Source organism: Lygodium microphyllum, unplaced genomic scaffold (genome assembly GCF_053477565.2).
Source record: "Lygodium microphyllum isolate KBCC unplaced genomic scaffold, Lygodium_microphyllum_v1.1.10 scaffold_145, whole genome shotgun sequence".
Taxonomy (NCBI): Eukaryota; Viridiplantae; Streptophyta; class Polypodiopsida; order Schizaeales; family Lygodiaceae; genus Lygodium; species Lygodium microphyllum.
The window spans coordinates 77,284-83,085 of NW_028229628.1; the positions used below are offsets into that span (position 1 = coordinate 77,284).

The window sequence follows — 5,802 nt, forward strand, 5'->3', positions numbered from 1 at the left end:
TGAGCTAAGTAGAGCTAAGTCATGCTCACCATGGCTCTAATACCATGTTGAAATGCATGGATCTAGAGCATGGCTATGGCGGATGGAACACAAAGACAATGTTCATGATGACATAGACTGAAGAGACCAACTGTTACTGAAGTGAATTAGGTTCCAAGATGGAAGCTTGGACTCATAAACACAATCTTGAGTATGACACTGACTATGATTGAAAGGACAAAGTACAGTTGTATTCCATCATTGCATGATAAGAAGTTACATCACTTTATAGGCTCATGATGGTTCCCTTTTTCTCCACTGTACTTATGGGATTCAGGCATCCTTTCTAGTAAACTATTTGTGTCTTGCCCTATGGTTCCATACAAAGAGACTGTCACATGGGTGTGATTGCATATTTCTCAACACTAGTAGACTCATAGTTAACCTCCTCACACCAACAAGCTCCATGAATCCATTCATCAGCATGACCTCTTAGCTACCTATGGAACTACTACAACACCTTCCTTGATAGTCATGGCAATACATGAGGTAGACTCACCATGCAAAAAGTGACCCAAATAGCAACTAGGCATGGCTGAAAACACTTGTAATGTTAGATGAGTTTTAGTTTTGTCCTATTCAACCTTGCAAGTATCAAGTTGTACTCTTCTTTGCAATGTTAGATGAGTTTTAGTTTTGTCCTATTCAACCTTGTAAGTATCAAGTTGTGCCCTTCTTTTTGTGTTTCAAGTGTTACCAACCTTGTGAGGGTTGCTCTTAAGCTTCGTGGACTTGTACATTTGTATACTCAAACACTTGTAAATGTTGTCATGATTTGGAAGCAAAATAAATTATACTTATTATTTATCATTCCCTCTTTGTTTCTCTCTCAAATTTATCTTTGCTAGTTGTGATCTAAAAACTATTGCAATGCTTAGTTTTAAGACACATAGAAGTAAAGAGATTTCACATCCATTAGAGATTAAACAAAAGATCATTGCCTCTCTATATGTCTGTGTGTGCCTTTATCCTTGCCTTTGTCTCTCCCCTTATCTTAAATAAATTGTCAAACTCATATGATGTTTAAGAACTATAAGAACATTCTCTTTACATTTGTTTTTTGGAATCAGCTAAAGTTATCCCAAAGGTTAACCTTTCAAAAAACTTGTGAATTTTGAAACTACATATGTATCTAATTGCCATAGCGTCAATTGTTTTCCAAAGCTCATCAACCCCTCATTTAGCTTTGCAAGATCCTCTAAAGAGAATTAGCTTAAGATTGACCTTATTATGAAAACCGTCCATCTTTATCCACCTTCTCAGCTTAGCCCAAACAAATTTGATTTGTTTACTCCCTAAAGAAGTGAGGGAGAGATTCCTCTTGTCTTTTACATAAAATACACAATGATGAGATGTTTTGAGCCTTTCTCAATCTCTTCTTCTAAAAGTACTAGATTCAACTTGCTTGATGGAGAGCTACTCCACACTCTTTTGACTCTCTTCCTCCAAGTATTAATTTTGGTTTTGCGGAACTTTCTTTTCTAATGTTTCGAAAGCCTATGAACATGCCACCTACCTCGGCATTTGAAGTCCTTGCTTTTAGGAGCAAGCCCACAATGCTTTACTTGTCTTAGATAATTACACACCTTAGTGGTGCAATACTTTCAAAGTGATAGATGATGGCCAAGGTTCCTACTTTTGATGCATTGTCTCTTGCAACCATTGCTTTTCCTTATCATTTAGCCTCCTTTCTTGCACTATCTCTTCCACATTTAAGAACCTTATCTTTTTAAGTCTCAAACATCCCAACCATTTGTTTAGGCCTTCTTGATACAAGGCCTCAGAGAGCTTTGGCTTAATTTTCATGGGAGGGTTATGATCAATAAAGGCATCACTAAGGAAGTCGAATGTTCTTCTAAATTGTAAGGATTACCTCTTCCATTCATTGCACCGCACCACTTTGCTTCCTGCACAACTCATCTTCCAAATTAGTACCATGGCTTGTATTGCTTCACATTTTAATTGTGACCCCTTTGCACAATATTATATTGTCCAAGCAAGATCCTTGCACATGCCCCTACCTATCTTACAAAAGACTATCCAAGACCTTACAATCTTAGCCCATGGTTGATTGACTAAAGTCACTTAAGGAGATCCAAGACTAGACTATCAACCTAATCAAGTCACTTAAGGAGATTCAAAGTGATAGATGATGGTCGAGACTCCTACTTTTAATGCATTTTATCTTGCAACCATTGGTTTTTCTTATCAAATAGCCTCCTTTATTGTGGCATCTCTTTCATGTTTAGCCAACTTAGCTTTTCAAGTCCCAAACATCCCAAGTTGAACTAACCATTTCCTTAGGCCTTTTTTACATAAGGCCTAGGAGAGTTTTGTCTTAATTTCCATGGGAGGGTTATGATCAACAAAGGCATCACCAAGGCAATTTAATGTTCTTCTAAAGTGCATGATTCCCTTTTCATCCATTGCACCACTCCGTTCTGCTTTCCACAATTCTTCTTCCAAATTAGTACAGTGGTTTGCATTGCTTCACAAGTTTGGAGTTTAATTGTGATCCGTTTGTGCAACATTATGTCTACCTAATATGAATCAAGTTGCTTAAGGAGATCCAGGACTAGTATATCAACTTCATCTTTAAGACCTTTAAGACCCACTCTTGATTCTTGTTACTTTGTAGTCATTAAATCCCAATTGATTGCATGCCATGGATAGCCACCTCCACATGTACACAAGAAGTCCCTACATAAATTTTCCAAGGACTTGCAAGAGGATTTGCTGAAACCAAAGATAGTTGCCAAAAAAACCATGGATGTAGTCAAATTGAATGAATCAATCCTTCCACCAAATGCTATCAATCCACTACTCCCTCTTTGGACTTTGATTAGGACTTTATCGCAAATCCACTTAAATATTGACAATTGTGTGAAAGTAATTTAACCAAGATCCATTTGGGCACTTGAATTATGCTAATGGCAATGCCCTTTTCTCATAATTCTAGTAGAAACAATTTGGTGTGAGTTTATGTCTATTGACCTTCCTACTATAGGAAACCCTTGGTTTTGAAGGGCAACTCTATATTGTCTTTTAAAGAGGAAAATCTAAACTTACTTTTCATTGCACTAACTTAAGAAGGGTATCTTTTAAATTGTTTTACAAGCAACTCTTCCCTTAAAAGGCATAAGTTTTCACACCCTTCTCTTACAGGTAAAATCCTTGAGAAGGGTTGTGCACTCTTCAAACTAAGGCTTGGATTTAGCTTTTAACAATATTCACAAAAAAATCGACGCTTAGCGCAAAATGAATTGTAGAAATTTCAAAAGGACCTTCAAAATTCAAAAAGGAAGGCTTCAAACTTTGAACTTTACAAAACTTTGAGTTATAAATGTGGCAAATACATGTAATTTGATTCAAATTTCTCTCCAAAATTTCAAGTTAGGATGGATTCATACGAGTTTGGATGATGGATGAGAATTTGAAAGAGGAAGTGGTCATTCTTGGTTTCACACATGCCGGTCATAATTTATAAAAAGTGAAAGAACTATACAAATGTCAAGAGGTGGTTGGCTCGGTCTAGAGTCATAGGAAGTATGAAGCAGAGGTTATTGGTTGAAATTCCTTCGGTGACTATTTTGGTGGAGCTCCTGGCTTGGCTTGGGCAAGGGTGAAAGGCTGCCAAGATTTTATTTCTGGGGACAACTTTTACAGTTCTCGTCTGCTCGAGATGTTGGATGCATGCCCTTGAACGGTCCACTTGAGATGTTGGATGCATGGTCCACTTGTGAGGATGGGTGTGAAAGGCCCCTTGAAGGTTTTTTGTTGTGCATAGGTTTTAGTAAGGGCAGCCCAAATGCCTGTGGAGAATTGGGCGGCTAAACCCTTTGATGGGCGGCCAAATGAGACATCGCCGGGTGCTTCGCTTCTCTCTCTTTCGTTGTTACGCTCTCTCCTCCCTCTTGCAGAACAGAACTGCACCGCCACTTCAATCCAGAGAGAGCAAGAAGACGCTGGCCCTGACGTCTCTGAGACAGGCTTCCGGTATAAGCTTCCATGTTCCTGTACAGCCTGACCCTCCAGCGCGCCACTGGAGTGGTCTGCTGCGTCCATGGCAACTTCCTCGGCACCAAGTCGCAGGAGATCGTCGTCGCCCGCGGCAAAGTGCTCGAGCTCCTCCGACCCGACGACAATGGTAAGCTCCAAACCCTTCTCTCCGTCGAGTGCTTTGGGGCCATCCGCTCGCTCGCACAGTTCCGGCTCACCGGCTCTCAGAAGGACTACATCGTGGTCGGCTCCGACTCCGGCCGCATCGTCATTCTCGAGTATAACAAGGAGAAGAACATGTTTGAGAAGGTCCATCAGGAAACCTTTGGAAAATCGGGCTGCCGGAGAATTGTGCCGGGCCAGTTCCTGGCAGTTGATCCCAAAGGCCGTGCGGTGCTTATAGGAGCTTTGGAAAAGCAGAAGCTTGTTTATGTGTTGAATCGGGATAATGCGGCCAGGCTCACTATCTCATCTCCACTCGAGGCTCACAAGGCTAACACCATCGTCTTCTCCATCATAGGGGTGGATTGTGGTTTTGATAACCCGATTTTTGCTGCCATTGAACTTGATTATCATGAAGCAGACCAGGATTCCACTGGCCAGGCTGCAAACGAGGCTCAAAAGCACCTCACTTTCTATGAGCTAGATTTAGGTCTCAATCATGTCGTTCGAAAGTGGTCGGAACCTGTGGACAATGGAGCAAATCTTCTTGTTACGGTGCCTGGTGGTGGTGATGGACCCGGGGGGGTTCTTGTGTGTGCAGACAATTTTGTCATCTTTAAGAATCAGCATCATCCTGATGTTCGGGCTGTCATACCTCGCAGAGCAGATTTACCTGCTGAAAGAGGAGTACTGATTGTGTCAGCTGCCACACACAGACAGAAAACTATGTTTTTCTTCCTCTTGCAGACAGAGTACGGGGACATATTCAAAGTGACTTTGGATTATAAAGAGGATAAGGTCACTGAGCTCAGGATAAAGTATTTTGATACTGCCCCTGTAACGTCAGCCATGTGTGTTTTAAAATCAGGATTCCTATTCTGTGCCTCTGAGTTTGGCAATCATGCCCTTTACCAATTTCAAGGAGTGGGGGATGATGATGATGTGGAATCATCATCAGCAACTTTGATGGAAACAGAAGAAGGTTTTCAGCCTGTTTATTTTCAACCCCGAAAGTTAAAGAATTTGATACCACTGGATGAAATTGAGAGCTTGATGCCAATTTTGGATATGAAAGTCATCAATCTATTTGAAGAAGAGACGCCTCAAATCTTTACTCTGTGTGGTAGGGGTCCCAGGTCATCCTTACGTATACTCCGGCCTGGGCTTGCTGTTACTGAAATGGCAGTGTCCCAGCTTCCGGGTGTGCCAATTGCAGTGTGGACTGTAAAGAAGAGTGTGAACGATGAGTTTGATGCTTATATTGTTGTTTCTTTTGGTAATGCCACCCTTGTTCTCTCCATTGGAGAAACAGTAGAAGAAGTCAGTGACAGTGGCTTCCTTGACACCACGCCTTCTCTAGCTGTTTCACTTCTTGGTGAAGATTCACTAATGCAGGTTCATCCAAATGGGATTCGGCATATCAGGGCAGATGGGCGCATCAATGAGTGGAAGACTCCTGGGAAGAAGACCATAGTGAAAGTTGGTTCCAACAGGATGCAAGTGGTTATTGCTCTCAGTGGAGGAGAGCTTATCTATTTTGAAATGGATCTGATGGGGCAGTTGATGGAGGTTGAGAAACGAGACATGTCTGGAGATGTGGCC

At 41.3% G+C, this 5,802-nt stretch overlaps 1 pseudogene; it reads left to right on the plus strand.

The window, feature by feature from the left end:
• Positions 1-3,916: 3,916 nt before the first annotated feature.
• Positions 3,917-5,802, plus strand: part of LOC148008418 (spliceosome-associated protein 130 A pseudogene) — a 23,593-nt pseudogene continuing 21,707 nt past the window's right edge.